Source organism: Scyliorhinus canicula, chromosome 11, assembly GCF_902713615.1.
Source record: "Scyliorhinus canicula chromosome 11, sScyCan1.1, whole genome shotgun sequence".
Classification (NCBI taxonomy): Eukaryota; Metazoa; Chordata; class Chondrichthyes; order Carcharhiniformes; family Scyliorhinidae; genus Scyliorhinus; species Scyliorhinus canicula.
In genome coordinates, this window is record NC_052156.1 from 162,546,444 (window position 1) to 162,571,321 (window position 24,878).

Genomic DNA, 24,878 nt, shown 5'->3' on the forward strand with positions numbered 1-24,878 from the left:
CAACAGCAACTCGCATTTATTTAAGGGCTTTAAGGTAATGCAACATCTCGAGCTATTCCAAAGGAGCATAAACGTCAGGTAGATTTGTTGCCCACCAATAAAAATTGAAATTTGGCTGAAAAAAACTGTTGTCCGAGCATTAATTTAAATAACTCCATAAAAAGTATTACCTGGTTTCAATCTCTCGAATCTCAAAAAAAAATAATGCAAAAATCAGCAGGAATGCAGTGTTTGTGAGTACACAGGAATGGTATCCCTTCTATCCATAGAGATTGCTATAGTAACAAGAATTCTCTGAATAAGTCATGGGAGCTCAGAAAACAAGGGGAGATTGTTTGAAGAAATTAAATGGCAAAGCACAGATAAATTAGATCATTACGGATGAAAACCAAAGTTTTAAACCGGGCAAGCGATTTGTAACGGTAAAGCAGAATATCTCAAAGATAGGGGGGTTTTAAATGGTCGAATGGGGAACTGCGAAATCAAATGGAACACAAAAACGTGTCAGGAACACTTTCAGGAAACACCAATGGATAATTGGATGGAGAAGCAATTTGAAGGCAACCAAACTGAAAATTAGAAAAACGCAAAGGAAATTGGAAAAATAAATTGCTGAAGACATCAAAATGAAGGTAGAGCATTTTCTTCAAACATGTTTACTGTAAGTAGTTATTCAAAATGGAAACCGGCCTGATTAAAGAATTAAATCGGTGATCCTTACTGGTAAAAATGAGAGACCATGATGCAGGAATGAAATAACGTTTGCTGCATTTGCAGAAGGCAATTGTAACAACATTTAAACAGACCAGCAATAAGCTTAAAACATAATGATGTGCGTCATACCAAAGTTAAAATCTATCTTTATAATTATGAGGTTGGCAGATAAGTTTAGCACATATCCAGCAATTCTACGGGAGAAGAAGAAAGAGGTGCAGGGGATTTAAGTAGCTGGCATCTTCACGGGGCTGAAATAATTAAGTATCAGAGAATCATGAGCCTGCCACTTTATTTCACTTAATAGCAAGCTTACCTGTGTCTCAAAAGATGGTGGGTTCAAATCCTCCTCTAGGTATATAAAAGCTGGGTTGGTGCTTCTGTGAGGGAGTGCTGCACTGTTGGAGGTGCTTGCTTTAAGATGAACAGTTAAACAGATATTTGGTCTATGTCAGCTGGACATAAATCATCTCAAGGCAGTGAGTGTTTAGAAGAAGAACGTGGGAGTACACCCCCAGTGTCCTGGCCAATATTTATCCTTGAACCAACACCAATAAAATCTGGTCCTTATCACTGTGCTGTGTGTGGGAGCTTGCTGTGCACAAATTGGTTGCTGTGTTTCCGACTACAGTGACAATACTTCAGTCAGTACTTTGTTCTCTGCAGAACATTAAGGGATATCCTGTGGTCATGAAAGGCATATAAATGTAAATCTTTCTTTCTGTGAATCAAGAAGTAATGGGTTTAAGTCCCACTTTAGTTAACATATTTGAACCATTGATTTGTCATGCAAGACGTGCTATTAGGTGAATTGGACATTCTGAATTCTCCCTCAGTGTACCCGAACAGGCGCCTGAGTGTGGCGACTAGGGATTTTCATTGCAGTGTTAATGTTAGCCTACTTCTGACAATAATGATTATTTTAAGATTATTTATTATAAATACCAAAACAAAACCCTAAGTGGCCATTCATCTCACTTACTGTTTGTGCATTGCATAGCCTGGCGATGACGTTTGCCTCTATTGATCAGTGAGCACATTTGTAAAATCATTGGTCATGAAGAGCTTTATATACACATGCAAATTTGTTTGTTTTCTTTACCTGTGGTCCCTCCCACCTGCAGTGCCTCATTCAGTCCTGTACAGGGGCAATGACACGGCTGAGGAGTCTGGAACATTAGCCCATATTTCAAATGCCAACTGACCTGCTCATTTCCAGCATTTTCTGATTTTTATTTAAGGTTTCCATCTTTGATAGTTTTACTCATTTGTGGCAATTTGCTCAGCAACCCTGCTGTAGTGTGACCCTTATTTGTGCTAATGCAGAAACCTCCCTACTGACCATGTGAATTGTGAAGTCACAGGCAGGGTAGCAGCGACCTCTCAGTAGTGCTGACCAGCAAGTCCATGGCTAAGAGATTTGGCGCATTTGAAACATTGAACAGAAGAAATAATCCAAATGTTTGGCAAGCAACGGTTAACGAAAGACATTTCTTCTTGAAGAATCAGATAGCCTATCGCCGAGTGCTGCTAATATGCGGCTAAATAATGCAACTGTGCTGGACAGATGTTCAGCAGAGATGTGACTGAATTACAAGCAGAGAGAGCAAGTGTGATAAACAACACCCTGGGTGTGCATACACCACAAGGACTGCAGCAGTTCAAGAAGGCAGCACAGCACCACTTTTCTCTGTCTGTTAGCTTCGACAAAGAGCCATCGGACTGAAACGTTAGCTCTTTTCTCTCCCTACAGATGCTGCCAGACTTGCTGAGATTTTCCAGCATTGTCTCTTTCTTCAGCACAGCACCACTTTCTCAAGGGTAATTAGGATGGGCAATTAATTCTGGCCTAGCCAGTGACACCCACATCCCAAGAACATGTATATGTTTTTAAATTGTACTTCGATAATGATTCACCTAAGCTAGCATTATTGTGGAATCAAGAAGGAGAAGGGAGTGGAAATTGCTGAGTTCAGAATGGAACCCATTAAGGGCCTAAAACATTCTTAACTTATTACTGCAATAGCACTACAGTTACTACTCAAGTACGAAGCAAAGAAAGATCAAAGTGCAACAAAGAAAACCCACATCATAGCTGTTGTGATAGCACAGCATGACAGGAAAATAAGGTTTGCATCGAACTGCTTCCTGTTCAAAGACTTCTGGAGTAACCACATTAATGCAGAAACAGTTTGATTAATTTGAACAAAAGCTGCTCTTCTATTTTGCAGCACATGCGACAAAGAAATATTCAAAAACGGCAAGAATGCCTTATCTTCACTTTGTAAAATATTCATTTTGCAAACTATGAATGTCCTAGTTATAAACGTGCCTGATTATACAATCCATTATATTAAGTCGGAGATGAGAGTGGAGCTCCACTGTACTTAATGTTCATTGTCAATTCCTAACGAATGCTGTTGCATACATAAATACAGAACCATATCTTTCCTTTCTGCTCATGCCTCAGTTGCAAAAGAAAAAATATACCTGAATAAACAATCACTATGGTTCTTTTGTGTAACTATTGTTAAAATAAATAAGATTAAATTCCGGCATGGTTCGAACCCCAATTTCACACTGTAGAAGTGACATTTGGGGGGAGGTTTTGAGGCCTGCCAGCCAACAGATATAATAATAATAATCTTTATTGTCACAGGTAGGCTTACATTAAACACTGCAATGAAGTGAGTGTGAAAATCCCCTAGTCGCCAAACTCCGGCGCCTGTTCAGGTACACGGAGGGAGAATTCAGGATGGTCAATTCACCTAACAGCACGTCTTTCTGGACTTGTGGGAGGAAAGCAGGGCACCCGGAGGTAACCCACGCAGACACGGGAAGAAGGTGCAGACTCCACACAGACAGTGACCCAAGCCAGGAATCAATCCTGGTATCCTGGCGCTGTGAAGCAACAGTGCTAACCATTGTGCTACCGTGCCATTGTGGGGCGTTATTGGACATTGTTTCCTAAAAGCAGTGGGGTATAATTTTCATTCCCATTCCCAATGACGTTGCATTCAACCTTCCATTCCCACAGGCCTACCTACCTGACTGAGTCAGTTGAATGCCTTTTTAATATGCAAATAAGACCCTGGCATCTACACTGGACCTTGACAACTGATTCAGGTCTTAACCTATCTGGGGCTTGTGGCTTTAACTCAGTGTTTTTCAAACTATTTTGTCTGGGACCCACTTTTACCAACTGGTCGACATTCGGGACCCACATCAGCCGACCTTTGAGGCCCACGCCGGCCGACTTTGTGGCCCACCATTGTTCCTTACCTTTAATGCGAGAGGTGAACCTGGGTTTATATTCTACAGTCTAGAGCAGCGAAGAATGAGAAATTCCCTCATTGAAACAGGCATTATTCTCTCAGGACCTTACAGAGCAGATGCAGAATGTAAGTTTTCCTCAGATGGGTGGTTTACAGCCTGGGGGTACAGTCTGCAAATTACAACGCAATGATTTTAGACATAGATGAGGAGGAATTACTTAACTCAAAGCATTGTGAATCATTTTAAACCCTAAAATTCACTATTAAAGATAGTTCTGCAGGCTCAGTCAGTCAGCATAGTCAAGACAGATGCAGGAAGATTGAATTGAATTTTAAAAAAATCTTCTCCTGGGTCAGCGCACGGACGTCAGGAGGAGGCGGTGTTTATCTCTGGGGTCCGGGCATGTGCATTGGTGAGCGGGCAAGCCAGCGCAGCGCGGCCGTCATTTTCAAAGCCGCTCGCAGCCGTTATTTTTGAAGGCCGGCTACTGCGGCCATAGCGCCTGAATTTATGCGATCGGGAACGACACGATGGATGGCTCCACGACCCTCCCAACACCCGCCCGTGACCCACCCGCGGGTCGCGACCCCCACTTCAAAAATGCCTCCTTTAACTCTTCACATGGCTTCGCTGGACAGTCCATTTGAAGAGCGAGTCCATTCATGCCACTGCCTCTCCTGCCATTCCTGACTCTGCTGTCTGATCTGGCTGACACATGACTCGAGTTCCACGATACTCGGTTGACTCTTTTTTAAAAAATTTTTTTAAAAATAAATTTAGAGTACCCAATTATTTTTTTCCAATTAAGGGGCAATTTAGTGTGGCCAATCCACCTATCTTGCACATCTTTGGGTTGTGGGGGTGAAACCCACGCAGACACGGGGAGAATGTGCAAACTCCTCACGGACAGTGACCCAGAGCCGGGATTCGAACCCGGGTCCTCAGCGCCGTAGGCAGCAATGCTAACCACTGTGCCACCGTGCTGCCCCTCTCGGTTGACTCTTAACGCCTTCTGGGCAATGAAGGATGAGCGATGAATATTACAGTCCAAGAAAGAGCAAATTCGAAAAAAAAAGATGTTGCAGAGATCAGATGGGCAGTGTCACAGAGGGGTTTGACATAGAGGATTTATCTCTCTGGACAGTGAGGGTGAAGGTGGCAATTTTCATCCCAATTTCCTCCCTGACTCTTAAACTGAAAATGACTGGAGAGGAGCAGGGGGAATGAGCAATGTACCTGGTGCAGGGCCATCGTGTATTGCGACGCTGCATTCAAAAATGTATTGGCTCGATTTCTCCTCCCTCCATGCCCTATTAAACAATATTGATGACACTTATATTATTCAATCATAATTAAAGGCCAGCACCAATAGTCATCATATTCCCAGAGAGCTTTCATTATCTCTCGTTGACTGAATATGTGACTAAGTTATTAAGTCAAACTCCTGCTTCTGCCTCTTCTGATCCTGCTGTCCATACCCTGCATGACTCCGACTCTTGCTGCTTTGCTGCTGTCTGTCAGCAATAGCTTTGCTTCTTCGCCTTAGCTTCATAATTTGAAAGATAATCTGGTTCTTAGTGAATAAAAGACTGCCCTTAGTAATTGACCAATTTTATTTGCAGAAACCTTGAGGATGGCCCTGTCCCAACTTCCCTTGGTAGCTGCCAGCTCCAGCTACACTCTCCTATAAACTGCTTGAAGATGTGTTTCCACGTGAGGTACAAGATGCTCTTTGTTGGTGGGGAGAAATTAGAAACGTTGGGGTGAATTTTTCAGTCGTATCCCACTGCGGTATTTGTTACAGGCGGGACGGACATTTTGATTGACCATTGAAAGGTCAGTTGACCTCGGGCGGGAATTTCTGGTTTCGGTGCGGGAGGGGAAATCGGAAAAACCCGCCCATTATTATGGTGCAGTGTGCAGCCTTTGAGCTTTTGAGGAGCTCTATTCAGCATTAGACCATGCTATTACCTGACCAGTGGAGCGTTTAATGCAGCCTATGGGTGCCACAAATGATTCCTTGCTCTGAATAAGGAGTCGGTTATTTAGGACTGAGATTAGGAGAAATTTCTTCACTCAAATGTTTGGAATTCTGAGCATCCGGAACTGTGGTTGGTGAATGGTTCAGTAATTTCAAGATGGAGGTTGCTCGAATTTTTGACACATAAGAAATGAAAGGATATGTAGGTAGTGCAGGAGAATGGAGTTGAGGTCAAATGTTATCTTTGTTGAATGGAAGAGCCAGCTCAAAAGGTCGAATGGCCGACTAGCCGCGCTCCTAATTCTTATGTCCTTATGTTCTTAAATTTTCTCCTCTTGGATGCAGGATTTCAGCCAAATTTTGAAAGAATAAGTCACTAATATTGTGTGATATTCGAACTGGCAGTGCTCATACATGTGTGTGATTTTAATCTTCAAGCATCTGTACCAATCCTGCTATGACTGCTGGCAGGAACATTGGGCAAGATTCTCTGGCCTTCCTGCGGCGTGTTCCTCAGTGGCCCGCTGTTGGCCGGTGGCGCGATCTTCTGGTCCCACTGCTGTCAATGAGATTTCCCATGGAATCCACCACACGCCACTGGGAAAGCCACGGTAGGGGAGCATCGTCCGTGGGACCAGAAGTCCCTCCAGCGTGAACAGCCAGGAGATTTTGCCCACTGTCTTTGTTTTCTTTGAGTTTACAAATGGGAAAATGAGACTCCAGCTGCTTAGAATATGGCGAATCAGTGAAACAGTCCTCTAAGGGCGACAATGGGAGCAGTGAGCGTTGAGGCATTCAATTGCAAATCAGGTAGATTTCTTTCAGAAACGGATATGCTTTGATCCAGCTGAGTGTAGCATGCTCAGGAGGAACAGGTGACATTGGACCTTTGATTTCCAAAGCTCTCCATTACTTTCCAGGCAGCATCTGGCCCAGTGCTCATCCCTCGATCTCTCTCTTGCCAGGATGTGGACTCTTGTATGTGGCTGGGTCACTGAGTCTCAAAGCCTGGCCCCGACAATGAACCCGGCGGCAGTGCCTCTACTGTTGAGCTGTGTGGCCTCTGAGCCCAACCCCATCACCCTGGGGCTGTGGATCGACCGTGTCTCCAACACCACCCATCTCAAGACCCTCAAACTGTGCTTCTACTGCTCTGTGGCTAGAGGCCACGATACGTTGGGAAAGAACTGCCTGTGAAAGAATTTGTGCTCCATTTAATGAAAATGTTGCATTTCAGTAATTTGTATTTAAATCCGCATTTGGCTGAATCTGTTGGATAACACAGTGAGCTGTAACCTGGTTTGTGGGCTTCAGTCTATGTATTCAGGTCAGATAAATGTGCATTGCTCCGCTATAACTGTTAGTGATGAGTTGACCTCAATGAAACTATATTTGCGGCAGATTTAAAATAGTTGTTTTAACCACATGTGGTTGACTCTCGTGTTCATTTCTGAGACAGAGATGTGTTGGCAACAGCATATAAACTTTGGAGTAATGTTTGAAAGACTACTTAAGAATCTCAGCAATAATGTTAGTCACAATTGCTTTTGCAATCCCAGTTGAGTTGTGTATTTAATTAAATGCAAGGGGAAGTTGCTTTGCATTCACACCGAGTTTCAATAAAGAAAACTTCAAGGATCTGACTGGTGGATTATTTTATCTGGTCCTATCCTTGCTGGTTTAGATTAATTGAAGTCATTTGTGGAACTGCTTTCCATTTTCTATTCTATCTGTAGCCCTTCTCCTATCTTCAAGGTACTATCCCTGTAACAATCTGTGTATTGTAAGGAGTACAAAGGGTTAACAATAAGATAATAATATTTCTCACCACCAGGTGGACATAAAGAGCAGTGATATAAATATCATGTGACTTCTGGGACTCTGGGAGAAGGTTGTACAGTGTGAGAGAGATTAGGAGCACAGCATAGAGTTCTGTTGTAAGAGATATCAGACGGGATTCTCTGACCCCCCCGCTGGGTTGGAGAATCGGCGGTGATCGGCGAGAATCCCGCCCCCGCCGGCTGCCGAATACTCCGCCGCTGGGGATTTGGCGGGGGCGGGAATCGCACCGCGCCGGTCAGCGGCCGCTGGCGGCGGCCCCCCCCGGCAATTCTCCGGCCCGTGATGGGCCGAGTGGCCGCCCGTTGTTTGCCAATCCCACCAGCATAAATTGAAGGAGGTCCTTACTGGCCGGACCTGGCGGGGTGGGCAGCCTCCGGGGTTCTTGGGGGGGATGCGGGGGGATCTGGCCCCCGGAGGTGCCACCACAGTGGCCTGGCCCGTGATCGAGGCCCACTGATCCGCGGGCGGGCCTGTGCCATGGGGGGCACTCTATTCTTCTGCACCGGCAGCTGTAGCAGTCCGCCATTGCCAGTGCGGAAACAAAGCCCTCGGCACATGCGTGGGGATGATGCCAGCACACCATTTGGCACCGGTTGGCGTGGCGCCAAGCCCCTTCCCAACCGGCTGGCAGGGCGTAAACCGCTCCGGGGCGTGCCTATCCCCTGAAGGTGCGGAGGATTCCGCACCTTTGGGGAGGCCCGACGCCGGAGTGGTTCACGCCACTCCTCGGCGCCGGGACCCCCCGCCCCACCGGGTAGGGGAGAATCCCGCCCATCATATTGTTTTATTTACTAACTCGTTCCTTGTTGGCTGGTTAGAATCTTTAATTTAGTAGTGTAAATAAATCAGCCTTGTTCAATAACTCAGCTTGATGTTCTTTGTCAACACTGTTCTCAAAGCATCCTGATAGACCCAACAGAGAACATCACAATCCCTTCTCAACATCATTAAAAGTTTAACATCCTCTGTTAGCACACCGGCCACCATGTTTGTGTAAAGTTTATTTGCGCAGCAGATTCATGTTTATTCCTTCAAAATAAAATAAAGATTAATAACTGCATTTAAATGCACGCCCACTTTACATAGTGGTGTTAACCATTGTGTTACCACAACTAACTAAACTCCATGCTTTGTTGCATTGGACATGGAATCAGAGGGGTCACAGACCTTTCCGTGAGGGAATCTCTGATTGGTCAATGCTTGCGCTGTTTTTCCGGGCTTCTGCAGATCTTCCCTCAAAGTTCTGGGTGCTGTGGAAATTTAGTCCATAGAATTTTGCAGCAAGAAGGAAACCATTCTGCCCATCACCGCTGTGCTAGCTCGAACATCTTCTTGATCCCGAGCCCATGCCATTTCTCTGTATCTTTAACATATTTAATTTTCAGCAATTTATCAACCTGCATTTTTGAAAGCTATTGTAAATTCTGCTCCCATTGCTGTTCTAATGGGATATTACATATCCTTCAAACTGTCCTCATAGAACCCAAAATACTCTTACCCCTAACTTTGTTGGAAATGGGAATGTCATTTTACATAATTGGCAGCTGGGAGTCCAGTGGAAGTGGGCAAAGAGGCGCCCCTTTTCCTTTTGTACCGTTTCCAGCCTCCAGTGATTGTTTCTTACTTCAATATAGAGGAAGAAGCTTATGGATGAGTAACTGGTAAGTTGGACACCTTCTTTGACTTGTAAGGTGGTGAATCTGTGGCATTCCCTGCCCAGTGAAGCAGCTGAGGCTACCTCGTTAAATGTTTTTAAGGCAAAGGGAGATAAATTTTGGAACAGTAAAGGAATAAAAGGTTACGGTGAGCGGGCGGGTAAGTGGAGCTGAGTCCACAAAAGATCAGCCTGTATGAGTGCAATAGGTGCTCAGATCTGTATGAGATTGATGGGTGCTCAGATCTGTATGTAGTCAGTGGGTGCTCAAGTTAAGGGAAATGTGTAGAGAGGAAGAGGGAGAGCCTTTTTTTCTTCTTAACACATAATCCCAGGTGAAAGTGGGATAATAGTAGGTGATTGGAAAAGTCGGCGGCCGATTCAGGAGGGAGAGAAGACCAAACATGCATCGAGCCTCCGGCCTAGATAAAGCCTGCGGGACCCACAACTGACCCTGTGGCCTTTGACAGTTATTTGCCATAACAGATTATGTACCCTAACAGTGACATGTATCAGTAAAATACTGAAGGAATTGTGTCGCCATCATCTCCAATGCTGCAACCTGGATATTTGTAGTTATTCTGAAGGTCAAAATCAGAAATCATAACGCAGGGTGCATCCTCTGCTGCAGCGCTCATTTCTGGCGCCTAACACCACGGTGTCGTAACAGCATTGATGGCACCATTCAGGGTGGACTCTGATTGACTGCTTTCCCATTCTTGTCGCTCTCCCAGTGACATTGCCCCTTTAAGATGCGTCAGAAGGGATTTTTCTTATCCTCCCCTCCTCACTCGAAAGAAAACAGGCCGCGTTCAAATAATCTAAAGACTGACAGAGCAGAACCTTAAATAACATTGTTCCTGGGCTCAAGTGCTGCATCTTTTCAACTGTTAACCATAAAAGCCATAATGTTCCAGTGAAAGCTTAAAAAGAAATAGGTACAAGTACACGAGGCACATGGGCTGTGCATGTGAGTGCAAATGTGCTGTGAATTCAATATGTCACATGTAATATTCATGTCTGTATAAACAGATAAGACGCTTAATATAGAGGCTGCTTGCAAGGTAATCTGCTAATTGTTAAACCCCATTTATTATAGCAAAGGTCAATAAATCTTGTAAATTCTGCAAACTTGTGAGAATGGAGATATGGGCAAGAAAGCGCTGTGCTCTTTTTTCACTCAAGTCAAAGGAGAAGGAAGAAATATTCTGGCTCCATGGCAACAGCTATATTAAGGCAAAGTTTCTGCCTTATTGTGCCACTTATTAAAGTGGACTTTAAACAACGGCTGCATTGTTTACTTTTTACTTATCCCCTAAAAATAAACATTTCCATCGGATGACTGTTCTGCTATTTTTAAATAGGACAATTTGCTTGAAAGGCTGAAAGAATTAATTTTGAGGGGTTTTCGGGATGCGCCCAATAGTTAGTGTGCAAATGTGTTTTTTATCACACAGTCACTTCTGAGTTCTGCAACTGGCTATTTCTGTCGCTTTATCAAATGCGGTTTAATTCAGGCTTCCTCTGTTGTTCCTGGTAAAGCCCATGGTATACTTTGAAAAAACACAAGGGCTGCATTCGGAGTGTGTGAGCTGCTCCTCTATGGCTTCCACGTCTGAACAAAACGTGTACTGCATTGTGTGGTGTGGTGTTTACAATCGAGGCCTTTCACTCCTGAGATATTTAAAGTGTTTTGTTTGTCATCGAGTGACTGAAAAGCTGTCCCCATCTGCTGAGATTAAAATCCGCCACTTTCAAAGTTGGCTCCTGTCCAACTGTTCCTGATGTTATATTTATAAATGTGAAACAATTAGCTCCAAACTTGACGGGGCAATACCAGTAGCGGTTGAAAACGTCACGAAAAATGTCTGTCTCCATTTCCAGCAAGCGACACCATTTGATTATTTGGCTGTGCTATTTGCTGCTTTACTAAAAGGCTGTGAAATATTTCTCTGTCCTTTTTACAATGAATAGATGTTAATTCTTCAACATGTACATCCATGAGCTATTTACTGGCTGCCCATCCATTGAGATCAAAGAATTGCCAGTAAAATGGACCAAAATCATGCAAACTATTTTAATGTTACAACTAATAGTTAGCCTGGAGTGACTTAAATGATTTTGAGTCTGACGCCTTGGCAGTACAATTGCTTGTTTTTCACAAAAGCTTGCAGTCACTGCTTCACAAGCCCCCTGACCACTGAGATTGTATTTTTATTAACACCTTTGAAATATTTCTGAAGGTAATTTTTGTTTCTATTTCTATTTTTTCAATTTGGCAATTTGAAAAGAAAAAAAAATGCCACCTCACAATTAATGTGTTTTCATTTTGTCCTAATTGGTTGCTGTGTACTTGGGTAATTGGATAACATAATAGTGGGCTAATTAATCACGGCTGTTGAAAATAATACAAACGTGTTTCCGGGGGAAGCTGAAGAGGAATATCTCGCTCACTGACTTCGTGAGTGGTCATTTATTTTGGCACTTGTCTAAACATCAGTACGCTGCAAAATTTAACGTGTGCGACAGAAAATATTTCCTGAAGCGATTAACATGTTATCTGCTAACAGGAATAGGGAGATGGAACAGGAAAATGAAGCAAAATAACAATCAGCAAATAACAGAAATAAATATGGACACAAATAAATTAAATAAACGCGCGTTTTATTTTTCACTTCTTTACCCAGTAAGGTTACTAAATGGTAGCAAGAAGAAGAGGTGCTGCAGAGACTTGGGCTGCTGTAACACTTGAACCTTCTCAATGCAACAAAACACATTCACCAGGCATCCGTCTTCTTTTTCTGAATCACATTTGCACAGGAAAAGCAACCTCTACCTCCAGGGCATACACATTTAAATAAAATCTATTCCTGAAATGTAAAATGACAGCTGAATGATTGTTCATTTAATTCCAGCTGCATTTCCACTATGCCCAATTCATTAAATAATCTGAGAAGGGCAATTCTGATAAATCAAAGTCCAGCGTACTGATTGGTAAAATGTAATTGAATGGAGCTGAACGGCAGTGATCAAATCACAAGAGGTTGTGTAAAATGGTGCATTATGAAAGGGAATGATTTTTTTCTCCATTCTGTTTAACAATGGGAAAATGGGTTGGTGAATAAATAGCTAATAATTTAAGTGTGACAAGAGCGGGTACTTATTTTAGTAACATACCCTCAGGTTAACATGGTTCTATTTTCAGACACGATTCAACAAAATAATTTGAGCAAAAACATTGACTGGAAAAGATCTTCTTAATCCTGCAGCTAAGTGATAAACGACTCTGCTTTACTTTGATTTCTTTTTTAGAGGGGACGGGGTGTGCCGGGGGCAATTTATTATTCTGTATCTTTGTTGGTAGCTGTCCTTTGTAAACTCCATGGTGGCGCTCTTAAAGGGGCAGGAGTTGGCTGCCCCTCAGGTGGGCAGGAGTTGGGCAGCACGGTAGCATCGTGGCTAGCACAATTGCTTCACAGCTCCAGGGTCCCAGGTTTGATTCCCACAGTTTCCTCCCACAGTCCAAAGATGTGCAGGTTAGGTGGATTGACCATGCTCAATTGCCCTCGGTGTCCAAAATTGCCCTTGGTGTTGGGTACAATTACTGAGTTATGGGGATAGGGTGGAGATATGGGCCTGGGTAGGGTGCTCTTTCCAAGAGCCGGTGCAGACTCGATGGGCCGAATGGCCTCCTTCTATACTACAAATTCTATGATTCTATGAGTTTCCAGCCCTATCCGCCACGGATAGGGAGAGAAGGGAGGGAAAATTCAATGGGCCAGCCACAGGTCCATTGATGTCAGCCAGGAATTTCTGATACCGCCCAATCCTTGTCTCTGAAATGGAGCTTGTGGCTTCAAGTCCTGCCCCAGAGATTTGAGCACAAAGTGTAGACTGTCTTGTCCATACAAAACAACAGATGAATTATAGTATGAACATGCAAAAACCACCACCTCTCTCTCAGCTCCGTAGTCACTCTGAGGTCACCTGCCTCCAACATTCACTAGGTTAACCCAGAGTTGATGGGGTTGGATTACGAGGAGAGGTTGAATAAACTGGGACTGTACTCGTTGGAATTTAGAAGGATGTGGGGGGGGGGGGGGGGGGGGGACTTATAGAAACATATAGAATTATGAAAGGAATAGATACGATAGATGCGGGGAGGTTGTTTCCACTGGCAGGTGAAAGCAGAACTAGGGGGCAGAGCCTCAAAATAAGGGGAAGTAGATTTAGTACTGAGCTCAGGAGGAACTTCTTCACCCAAAGGGTTCTGAATCTATGGAATTCCTTGCCCTGTGAAGCAGTTGAGGCTCCTTCATTAAATGTTTTCAAGATAACGATAGCTAATTTTTTGAAGAACAAAGGGATTAAGGGTTATGGTGTTCGGGCAGGAAAGTGGAGCTGAATCCACAAAAGATCAGCCATGATCTCATTGAATGGCGGAGCAGGCTCGAAGGGCCAGATGACCTCCTCCTGCTTCTAGTTCTTATGTTCTAACATTCACTTGTATACTAATGAGACCCCGAGTGGTCAGTTGGTGAATTACAACACAACCATGATATCACTACATTCCCCTCAATGTCCTGGCCAGTGTTTAACTGTCACCTCAAGCAGCATCACCTGAACAGGTTATGGCCAAATAGCTGTTTGCATGCAAATTGCTGATGTGGTTACTTCTTCAAATTACTTTAAAAAGTGAAGGCTGTTATGTGCTCAGGAATGCAAAAGTTTCGATAGAGATGCAAGTCCATTTTTCTATCCTTGCCCAGATGTATAAGGTCTCCTTTCGGCTGCACTTCTTCAATGTAAAAAAAAACATTTAATTTAAAGGTAAAGCATGTGAACAAATATTTTGTTAGTGGAGGGTTTGTGTTTCAGGTATGAGGTGTGAGGTTGTTCAGGCCGTTGTGTGATGGGAAAGTTTGATGAGCAGGGGATCTAAGTAAATGTGTTGGTCATAGAATTTCTATATCTGCTATGATATTGTTTTCCTGCGTATTAATCATTTTAGTCCCCAAATGTCGGCAAAACTATGTTTTTTTTTAAATGAAAAGTATTAATGCCGGTGGGCATTTCATTTTGGACCATCTGATATTTTGAAACTTTGGTCTTCAACATCGCTTCAATTTCATCGTGCAACAGTTTGGTGAGTTAATTCAATCCTGTGAAAAACAGGAATTACAGAAGACTTTGGCTGGGATCTTCTGGCCCTGCTGTGGCGGGACCCTTCATGGATCCATTGGCTTTCTGTGGGGGGGGGGGGCAGAAAATCCTGCCCTTTACCTACATCTGACTGGGGGTGGTGTACAGTGATCGCACTTGCAAAATTTGAAGATGATGCAAGACTTGAAAGTATAATGAACTGTGAGGAGGGTAGAGATAGACCTCAGGAGGACATATAATAATAATCTTTATTGTCACAAGTAGGCTTACATTAACAATGCAATGAAGTTACTGTGAAAAGCCCCTAGTCGCCACACTCTGGCCCCTGTTCAGGTACACTGAGGGAGAATTCAGAATGTCCAATTCACCAAACAGCACGTCTTATGGGACTTGTGAGAGGAAACCGGAGCACCCGGAGGAAACCCACGCAGACATGGGGAGAACGTGCAGACTCCGCACAGACAGTGACCCAAGCCGGGAATTGAACCTGGGACCCTGGAGCTGTGAAGGAGCAATGCTAACCACTATGCTACCATACCGCCATTCAGCTCCTTGAGCATGCTCCGCCATTCAATATCACCATGGCTGATCCTCTATCTGAACACCAGACTCCCACATTCTCCCCTACCCCGTTACACAGTCTAGAGTATGGAAATCACAGTCTGGCACATGCATGAACCATGATGGATTCATGAACGAATTATACTCTCCCCCTGAATCTCTGAAAGCATATTTTAAAAATTGATTTCAAACAATATGTCATTGGAGATTCTTTCTCATTATGAACTCATTCTCACGCCAGCTACGGTGGCCTTGAATCCATGCGAGCAACATAAACCTTTCAAAAGTGTAAACATAAAATGCTGAATGTGGGCGGGATTCTCCGTTCTCCCAGCTGTGTTAATCGAGGTGGTGTGCCGTTTTCTGGCGGATTCTCTATTCCCGCCGCTTGTCAATGGAAATTCCCATTGAAGCCAACCCCAATGGCCGGAGAATTCCGGCCAGCATTGAGCCGTCCATGCAGTTCCTGTGGAGAGAGAAACAGAGTTAATGGGTTAGCTCTTCCGACTGTTCACAGCGGTGGGATCGTCCAGAAGGAACTGCGCACCCCTGCCATGGGTTTCACGGGGTCATGGGGTGGATTCATTGGGAAATCCCCTTCACAGGACCAGAAGATCCCGCCACTGGCCAATGGTGGGTTGCCTGCCGCCACCACGAAACACACCGCGGGAAGGCCAGAGGATGGCGCCGCAAAATTGTGTCAGGTCTATGGCCTTTGAAACATCACAAACCTGAAATGTAACTTTATTCCCTTCCCCACAGATGCTGGATGTTTCTAGCAGTTTCTGTGTGTATTTCAACCTTTCAGCATCCACAGTATTTTGATATTTACAGTGCTCTCCTCTGAAGTATGGAACTCGGGTATAGTGCAAGATATCCAACATGGACTAAGCGGTTTTTCTAAGTTCATTCTCGAAGGTAGAAGACTTTGGAATTGCGGAGCCAATGATGGATGCCATAAACAAAAATGTTTTGGGGCGGCACGGTGGCGCAGTGGTTAGCACTGCTGCCTCACGGCACCGAGGACTCAGGTTCGATCCCGGCCCCGGGTCACCGTCCGTGTGGAGTTTATACATTCTCCCCGTGTCTGCGTGGGTCTCACCCTCAAAACCCAAAGGTGTGCAGGGTAGGTGGATTGGTCACGCTAGATTGTCCCTTAATTGGAAAAAATATATAGGTACTCTAAATTTATTTTTAAAAAACACTTTAGATTATTTGGGGTCAGTGTGGATTGTAGCTGATTTGTTGAAACGTCGGTGGACTAAATGGACTTCACTTATTCTATACTTGACTCGGTCTTCAGTTTTTCTTCACATGTTCTCTCTCTTGGTTAAAATGGTCTCATTTTCTGTCAGGTTCAACAAAAACATTAACTCCTGTACAAATTCCATGAATTCTACCCATCAGTGGCCATAGTTTTAAGTGGCAGTGGAGTAAATCACAGCTCCGGTTATCACCTATCAGTAACAGAAATAGGAATCTCTGCCGCTGAAGCCACTTAAACTCACTGGCTCCCTGATCAAGGGCAGAGTATCGAACTTGGGATCACATTGATCGTAACCCAGTGCTCTACCGTGGAAACAATATTTCCTAAATGATTATGCCTAATCCTAGCCAGCAGCCCCTAAATCAGTGTAACTGCACATTTTAATAATTCCGCTCATAAGAAAATATTCACAGCTATGACATCTATTTACTGTATGAATTTGCTTGAAATTGATTTTGGCTAATTAACTTTTTTTTTGTTTTCATTCCTTGAAGGAACGCTATTGGTCTCTTGAGGGGCCAAGCAAAATTATACACAGTAAAATGTCATGTTCCCCTCAGCCTTAATGAATGCATTTATAGTTGGTTGTAAGTGAGCACAGGCTGCATGTTTTCTCATCCTTCAATCATGTTGCCCATTACTGTCACTGCTGCCCATTGCTGCTGTTAGCATTCAGAGCAGTGACTGCACCATTCTGACTGTTAGATAACAGCCGCAGCATGGAAGAGAGTGTTTTTCACCTTGGAAGCCGAGAGCTGATTGTCTAAACAAGCTTCTGGTGCAGCTTCAGCACCAACGACATCTGAGGCAAGGGATTGGAGGATGTGGAGTAAAGTTCACATTGCTGTGTTCCCACTCTGACCCTCCACCGCAACTTTCTTCACAAGTTTGATTTCCTTATACTGGCCGACTTGATCATTTTGTTGAGTGAAACTAACCCACACCAAATCTCAGACCACTGATGCTACATGTATCCTCAATATTCGATTGAAATTGTCCTGATACATTTGAGGGAAGATATATTACCTGTTGGACTCGATTTTAATTCCTCTCGAGAACCACTTATACATATAAGAGAGGGATACATATATGAAGACATATGCAAATCATAGATATTTACAGGGCGTAGGAGATCATTTTCCCCATTGTGTCTGTGCTGGTAGAACAAAAACTACCCAAATTAGTCCTATTTTCCAGCTTTTGCCCCTTAATCTTCAAGTACATATTCAAGTGATTTTTAAATGCAATCACTGTTTTTGACTCTGCCGCCGTTTCAGACAGTGAGTTCCAGACTCCCGGGAACCATCTGGGCAAAACGATTTCAACCCTAATCCCCTCTAATCCTCCCACCAATTACTTTAAATCTCTGCCCTTCATTGTTGACCTCTCTGCTCATGGAAGTAGGTCTCCACTCTATCCAGGCTACTCAGAATTTCACGCATCTCAATTAAACCTCCCCTCAGACACCTGCGGTGCAAAGAAACTATCCTCGGCCGATACAGTCTTTCCTCATTGTTTAAATTCTCCATTCCTGGCAAGGTCCTCGTAAAGCTGCTCTGTGCTCTGTCCAGCGTGATCACATCCTTCTTGTAATTTCATAGAATTTACAGTGCAGAAGGAGGCCACTCGGCCCATCGGGTCTGCACCGGCTCTTGGAAAGAGCACCCTACCCGAGGTCAACGCCTCCACCCTATCCCCATAACCCAGTAACCCCACCCAACGCTAAGGGCAATTTTGGACACTAAGGGCAATTTATCATGGCCAATGCACCTAACCTGCACATCTTGAAATGAAAAATTGAAAATGAAAATCGCTTATTGTCACAAGTAGGCTTGAATAAAGTTACTGTGAAAAGCCCCTAGTCACCACATTCCGGCGCCTGTCTGGGGAGGCTGGTACGGGAACTGTGGGACTGTGGGAGGAAACTGGAGCACCCGGAGGAAACCCACGCACACACGGGGAGGATGTGCAGACTCCACACAGACAGTGACCCAAGCCGGGAATCGAACCTGGGACCCTGGAGCTGTGAAGCAATTGCGCTATCCACAATGCTACAGTAATGTGGTGACCAGAACTGGACACTGCACTTTAGCTCCTCAATTTTAACACAATCTTCCTGCTCTTATACTTTACATCTTAGAGAATAAAAGAAAGTAGCCCTTATGCCTTTTCAACCACCTGATCCATCTATTTGTTATCTTCAGGGATCTGTGAGCGTCCACTTCAACCCCCCCCCCATTCCTTTACTTTCGTTAGTATCCTACCATTCTGAATTACCCTTTCCAATGAATTACTTCACAATTCTCCAGACAGAGATCCACAATATATATCTGTGAAGCACATAAATGTAATCTGTGTGTATGCATGTATGTGATAAATAATTGTGCGTATGTCTGCATCAGGGCTAAGTGTCACTCAGGATTTTGTTCTCTTTCAACGTGAAAGATGCTCGGCCTCTCAATGCCTTCCAATTACATCTACAGCCAGTAACTCATTGTGTGAGGAATTGGTGTAAACCTCTTTCAAACCACAGCCTCTGAAATGACAGATAAATACTGGTAGTGATCTCAGAGTGGAACTAAAATAATACAGTTGCACATCCAGAGTGAAACAGTGGAGCATTTAAATTCACAGATGCTGAGTTGTTCCTGAGGTTCAACCTAAGCAGCTGAAACTTAGCTTGAAGTAGATGAGTCAAATATTTGTGAACATGACAGATATATAGGAAACTTTTGAACCCTTCATTCTCTCTCAGGTTTGACAGAATTGGGACATTTACACAAAGGACTCTCCAACAGCTAGTTTATGATTCCAAATCCTAGTTTGTAAAATGTTTCCTTTCAGTTGCTATTGGTTAAGTTATTAATGAAGTAGGAAGCTTGCGCCAGCATCAATTTTAGTGGAATGTGGCGACTAGGGGCTTTTCACAATAACTTCATTTGAAGCCTACTTGTGACAATAAGCGATTTTCATTTTCATTTCATTTCTTTTGGTCGGACACTTGGGGCGAGATTCTCCACCCCCACGCCGGGTGGGAGAATAGCGGGAGGGCCTCCCGACATTTTTCATGCCCTCCCGCTATTCTCCCCCTCCCCCCCCCCCCCACGCCCAACCCACGCCACTAATCGGCGCTCGCCGCTTTTTACGGCGAACGGCGATTCTCCGAGGCCGATGGGCCGAGCGGCCGGGCCTTCACGCCCGTTTCAACACGGCAGCAAACACAGCTGCTCGCTGCCGTTTGTGAAACGGGCGCCAGATGCCCGTTTGGGGCATCTGGGGGCCCGATTGGCATGGCAGTACCACGGCCGTACCAAGGGGGGCATAGGCCCGCGATCAGTGCCCACTGTTCGCGGGCCGTGTGTCCGTAATGGACGCACTCTTTTCCCTCCGCCACCCCGCAAGATCAAGCCGCCACGTCTTGCGAGGCGGCTGAGGGAAAAGATGCCAACTGCGCATGCGCGGGTTGGCGTTGTCCAACGTGCGCATGCGCGGCCGATGATGTCGGCCGCGTCAGCCGGTGTGACGCTTGACGTGCAGCCTTGACGACCGTCGTCAAGGCTGCGCCGCCGTGACGCACAGGGCCACACTCCTAGCCCCGCCCGGGGGGAGAATTGGCTCCGGAAGTGGGTGTGAAGGCTGCCGTGGGTCACGGCCTGTCCCACGGCAGTCTTTACGATTCTCCGCATTTGCGGAGAATCTCGCCCTTGGACTTTTGCCCAGAAGGAACAAACAGTTCGGATCAGTATTCCTATTTCCCACTTCTAACTGGTCTTTCATTGCTTTTTGTTTCAATTTTTTTTCCAATTCAGGGGCAATTTAGCGTGGCCAATCCACCTACCCTGCACATCTTTGGGTTGTGGGGGTGAGACCCACGCAGACACGGGGAGAATGTGCAAACTCCACACAGACAGTGACCCGGGGCTGGGATTGAACCCATGTCCTCGGCACCTTGAGGCAGCAGTGCTAACCACCGTCTTTCATTTTAAGGTATGCAAGACCAGTTCAGTGCCAGCATCCCTATTTTCCATTTTTTTCTGATTTTTGTTTCCTTCCGGCAGCTCTTAATGACGGTATTCACTCAGCTGGGCCGGATAATATTGACAGAGAATTTCTTTCAAAGTCTTTCCATGCTACTGCGGGCAAAAGGAATGTCCATAAATTGCCCTTTCCCGCCCAAGCTGGGCAAAAGCAGATGGGGGCTTCCAGCTGGGATGAACAGATATTGGTGACCATTCGTTCTGGCAACAAGAGTCAGGACTCTGAAAGTCTCAGTGTTTAGATGGCTCTCAGAACTGTCCTACTGAGCTAATACAAGGGAGGCGGCTCAAACAGCTAAAGAACAAAGGACAAATGTGACTTATTTTTCAGCCATTAGTAAAGAAAAGCACTATGGCCCACTTGTTAGCACTGCTGCCTCACAGCGCCAGGGACCGACCTCGGGCGACTGTCTGTGTGAAGCTTGTACGTTCTGCCTGTGTCTCTGTGGGTTTCCTCCGGGTCCTTTGGTTTCCTCCCACAATCCAAAGATGTGCAGGTTATGTGGATTGCTGTGTTAAATTGCCCCTTAGGATGGTGTTGCAGGAATAGGGTGGGGAATTGGGCCTAGGTAGAATGCTCTTTCAAAGGGTTGGTGCACACCTGATGGGCCGAATGGCCTCCTTCTGCACTGTAGGGATTCTATGATTCTATAAGCCGAAAGGGGGAATGCCACAATCAATGGGCTTGTTTTAAACAAGGAAATCCAAACATTAATAATAAACATTAATAATCTACCCATTTCTGTTCGTTGTTTTTTTTTACATGGTTTGTTCTGTAATGTTAGGAATCAGATTGGAGCAGGTAGGGGGGTTGATAATGAGAAATCACCAATTTACCATCAACAGACACATTCATTGCCTTCGGCTGCTTCAGCAATCATGACATTGAACCTTGGAGGTTGCACAGCTCCCGTACTCTACAGGCACAATAACATCCCTGTCAGATTCCTATCAGCTCATTGTGAGGACAAAAATACCCAACAAATATAACTTTATAAAATATATTCGGAGTGATCATTTCTATTTCATTGTCTTGCACATCCAACAACTCATTCCAGCAAACATCCTTCAGTATTTGTTGCTGAGTCACTGTAGATTTTCGCTCTTTCACAACATTAGGGACTGGTTTAGCTCACTGGGCTAAATCGCTGGCTTTTAAAGCAGACCAAGCAGTCCAGCAACACGATTCAAATCCCATACCAGCCTCCCCAGACAGGCGCCGGAATGCGGCGACTAGGGGCTTTTCACAGTAACTTCATTTAAGCCTACGCGTGACAATAAGCGATTTTCATTTCATTTCATTAACATGGGCTTGAGATGAACAGCCTGAGATTTCCAGATTGGTAATAAACACTTTATAAATATTGGTTTAAAGTTGGTGCCCTCCTTTCGGTTTCTTGGATGAACATCGAAATATTCCCAGGTACATCCATATATTAAAATGTGATATTGTCCCCAATATTCAGCATTGCTATTGGCAGCAAATGAGGCAGTTTAACCTGTAAAATCTCAAAACCTGTGCAATCCATTGCCCAGTGTGGGAGAGAGTACCCAGGTTCCAGTGCCAAAGTGCAAAGATTTGTGAATGGCAGCTCAGGGGACGCCAGCAACGCCTCTCTACCCAGGCCTCGGAGGCTTGTCAGGGTGAATCTCTGTCATCACCCCCTGTCAGGCTCCTCAGCACATGCCTGGGGGCGTCTGCCAGAAATATTTCATTCATCCCAAGTCCCGGATGTCAGAGGGTACATCCCAATTTCACGAACGTGCGATTTCCATTCTCTGAACTTTGCTAGTTGCAATTTGTGATGCATTTGAAGACAAGTCTTGGAACTGAAAATGTGCAGGGCTGCGGAGGTAAAGGTGGGGGAATGGGACCAGGTAAGCTGCTCTTTCAGAGAGCTGACATGGATATGACAGGTTAAATACCCTCCTCTGTGCTGTCACCATTCGATGATTCTATAACAATGCAGAAACGCAAATGCAATAAATTGTAGAAGAAGATAATGGTCATTGTTAAATAATAAAATTGGAATTCAAATTCAACTCGAACAATTGCAGTTTTATTTGAAGATTAGATAAAAGAAGGCAGGGCCTGTTGAGATATTGCGTCTCCATTTTATTCGGGGCTCTTATGTGTTGGGAGTGGGATCTAAAAGACAACAGGTTCGTCAGCAAAGAGAATGGATCGATGGGTGGAATGTCGGTGTGTTCCAGGGACAACACTGACGCCGAGGAAGCTCAAAACAATAGAGAACCCGCCTCATATGGCAGAGCTGGATCTCAAACCCACAGTGGAGGATCTTAGCAAAGATATTGGGCGCGATCTACTGGCCACATTACGCCCGAAAGGTAATGCTGTGCGACGCGACCAGTAGATGCCAGGAGATCCCTCTTTTGTGATCTACCCAGCTTGCCACGCCTCGCGAGATCTAACGTGGTCGCGCGAAACGTCGTGATGCAAACCCTTTTCATCAAATCTGCATATTAAAGTCAGGAGCTAGTCTCACTCCAAAATGTACTCCCACAATCTACCCAAGGCATGGGATCTCGCTCCTTCACCTTGGAGATCTTGGGCGAACGCCATTCAGTGTTGGTCTCCGTAAATGGGACAGAACGGACATTGTGGGGGTTTGCCAGAAGATCAGAGGATCATCCCGTGAAATACTTTAAAGACTCATTATTTGTGTAAATGTTTACACACACAGTCAAGGAGCCGAAGAAAGTTGACAAATCTAACAGAGAGAGAAGTAAAACATGGACCATTTTATCTCAGTGTCTCTCAAAATTGAACCAACTGGGATCAGGAGCTACTTGTTCAATCTAATTCAAATCTCACTTGGGATAAAGTTTATTGGTCTTGAATCATATCAGTTCTGAAACTCACATAATTTTGTTGAATTGTTTCAAAAAAAGAAACAATGACCTCTTGTTCCCCTTTTATTCTTTTCCTGTTTGACGGGATAGTTTGGTTTCTGGGTGTTGCCACTTTCTATTCCTTTTTTTTAATTAGCAACAGCGACACTATTTTTGATATGAAAAATATGGTTCTAATTTCCTGAAATGTCGAGATTTTATTCAGAGTGTGAGTTTTTTTTAACGCTTGTTTAATTTATGGAAAAAAGGATGTGGAAGCTTGAATTGTCAATTTGTTGTCAGGCTCCCCCCCTAAGGCAGAAGGATGTGGGTTCACATCTCCATTCCTGGAGTTCAAGTGTCCAGCCTATCTGATAGCACACTGCAATACTGAGGGAGTGCTACAGAGTTGAAGGCACCAGCGTTTAATGAGAAGTTAACCTTCTTGTTTAGGATTTGGATTTGCTTATTGTCACGTGCACCGAGGTACAGTGAAAAGTATTTTTCTGCGTGCAGCTCAAACCAATCATTTTGCACATGAAAGGAAAATACGTAATAGGGCAACACGAGGTACACAATATAAATACATAGACACCGGAATTGGGTGGAGCATACAGGAGTGTAGTATTAATCAGATCAGTCTACAAGAGGGTAATTTAGGAGTCTGGTAACAGCGGGGAAGAAGCTGTTTCTGGGTCTATTTGTGGGTGTTCTCAGACTTTTGTATCTCCTGCCCGATAGAAGAGTGATTAAGTGAAGGGCCTGTTAGTGATTCTGTGACAATGTTAGAAGGGCAGGGAACAGTCCCAGCTGATGCTACTTCTAATGTGTTCAGGATTTTGCAGTTGTGTCACCTCAATCCCACCAAATGAGGATGATATTTGCCGGGCTTCATGATTCGAGGGCCCGGAGGTGATTCAGCGAGCCAATCCTGGAGCCATAGGCTTTTGAGCAGGGATGATACGAGTGATCCGGAAGGAAGGGGAGTGGAGATGGTTTCTCAAGTTATGTTATCAAGTTAGGATACAATAAAGATACCATCGTGGGGCAGAAGGAAATTGCTGGGGAATTATGGGCTGGGATTCACCGGTCCCCCACCATTGTGTTTCTCGGCGGCGTGCCATTTAAACCACCCCACGCCACTGGAATACCCGCTGCCGGGGGTGCCCTGCCAATGGGGATAGAGAATACCAACCGCCGGTGAATTCCGGCATCTCTGTTCTGTACTTGTGCTGGATATAGGATGGAAAGGGGTCCAGTAGTCTGGAGGTGCAGTTCAAAATTCAAACGTGAACTCATCCATTACCATCTATTAGAATACGGAATGATAGAGTGGTGAGGTTGGTCAATGAGGAAGAGGAATGGAAAGATGAACACGTGACCAAGTACTGACACAGAGAACAAAAGCAAAACAAACCTGACCACAGAGCAGGATGACAATCAGGAGAGTTTGATTTACACAAAGGAAGAAGTCTGAGGAAGTGATGGATAACTATGATGTAGCTGTACTGAGTGTGAATATGGAAAGCT

At 44.6% G+C, this 24,878-nt stretch overlaps 1 long non-coding RNA gene across 1 annotated transcript in view; it reads left to right on the plus strand.

Moving 5' to 3' along the window:
- Window positions 1–331: 331 nt before the first annotated feature.
- Window positions 332–24,878, plus strand: part of LOC119973684 — a 103,214-nt gene continuing 78,667 nt past the window's right edge. Inside the window, exons 1-2 of the long non-coding RNA XR_005462373.1 lie at window positions 332–632; window positions 5,613–5,708. This is a non-coding gene — a long non-coding RNA (uncharacterized LOC119973684). The remainder of the gene's footprint in view (window positions 633–5,612; window positions 5,709–24,878) is intronic.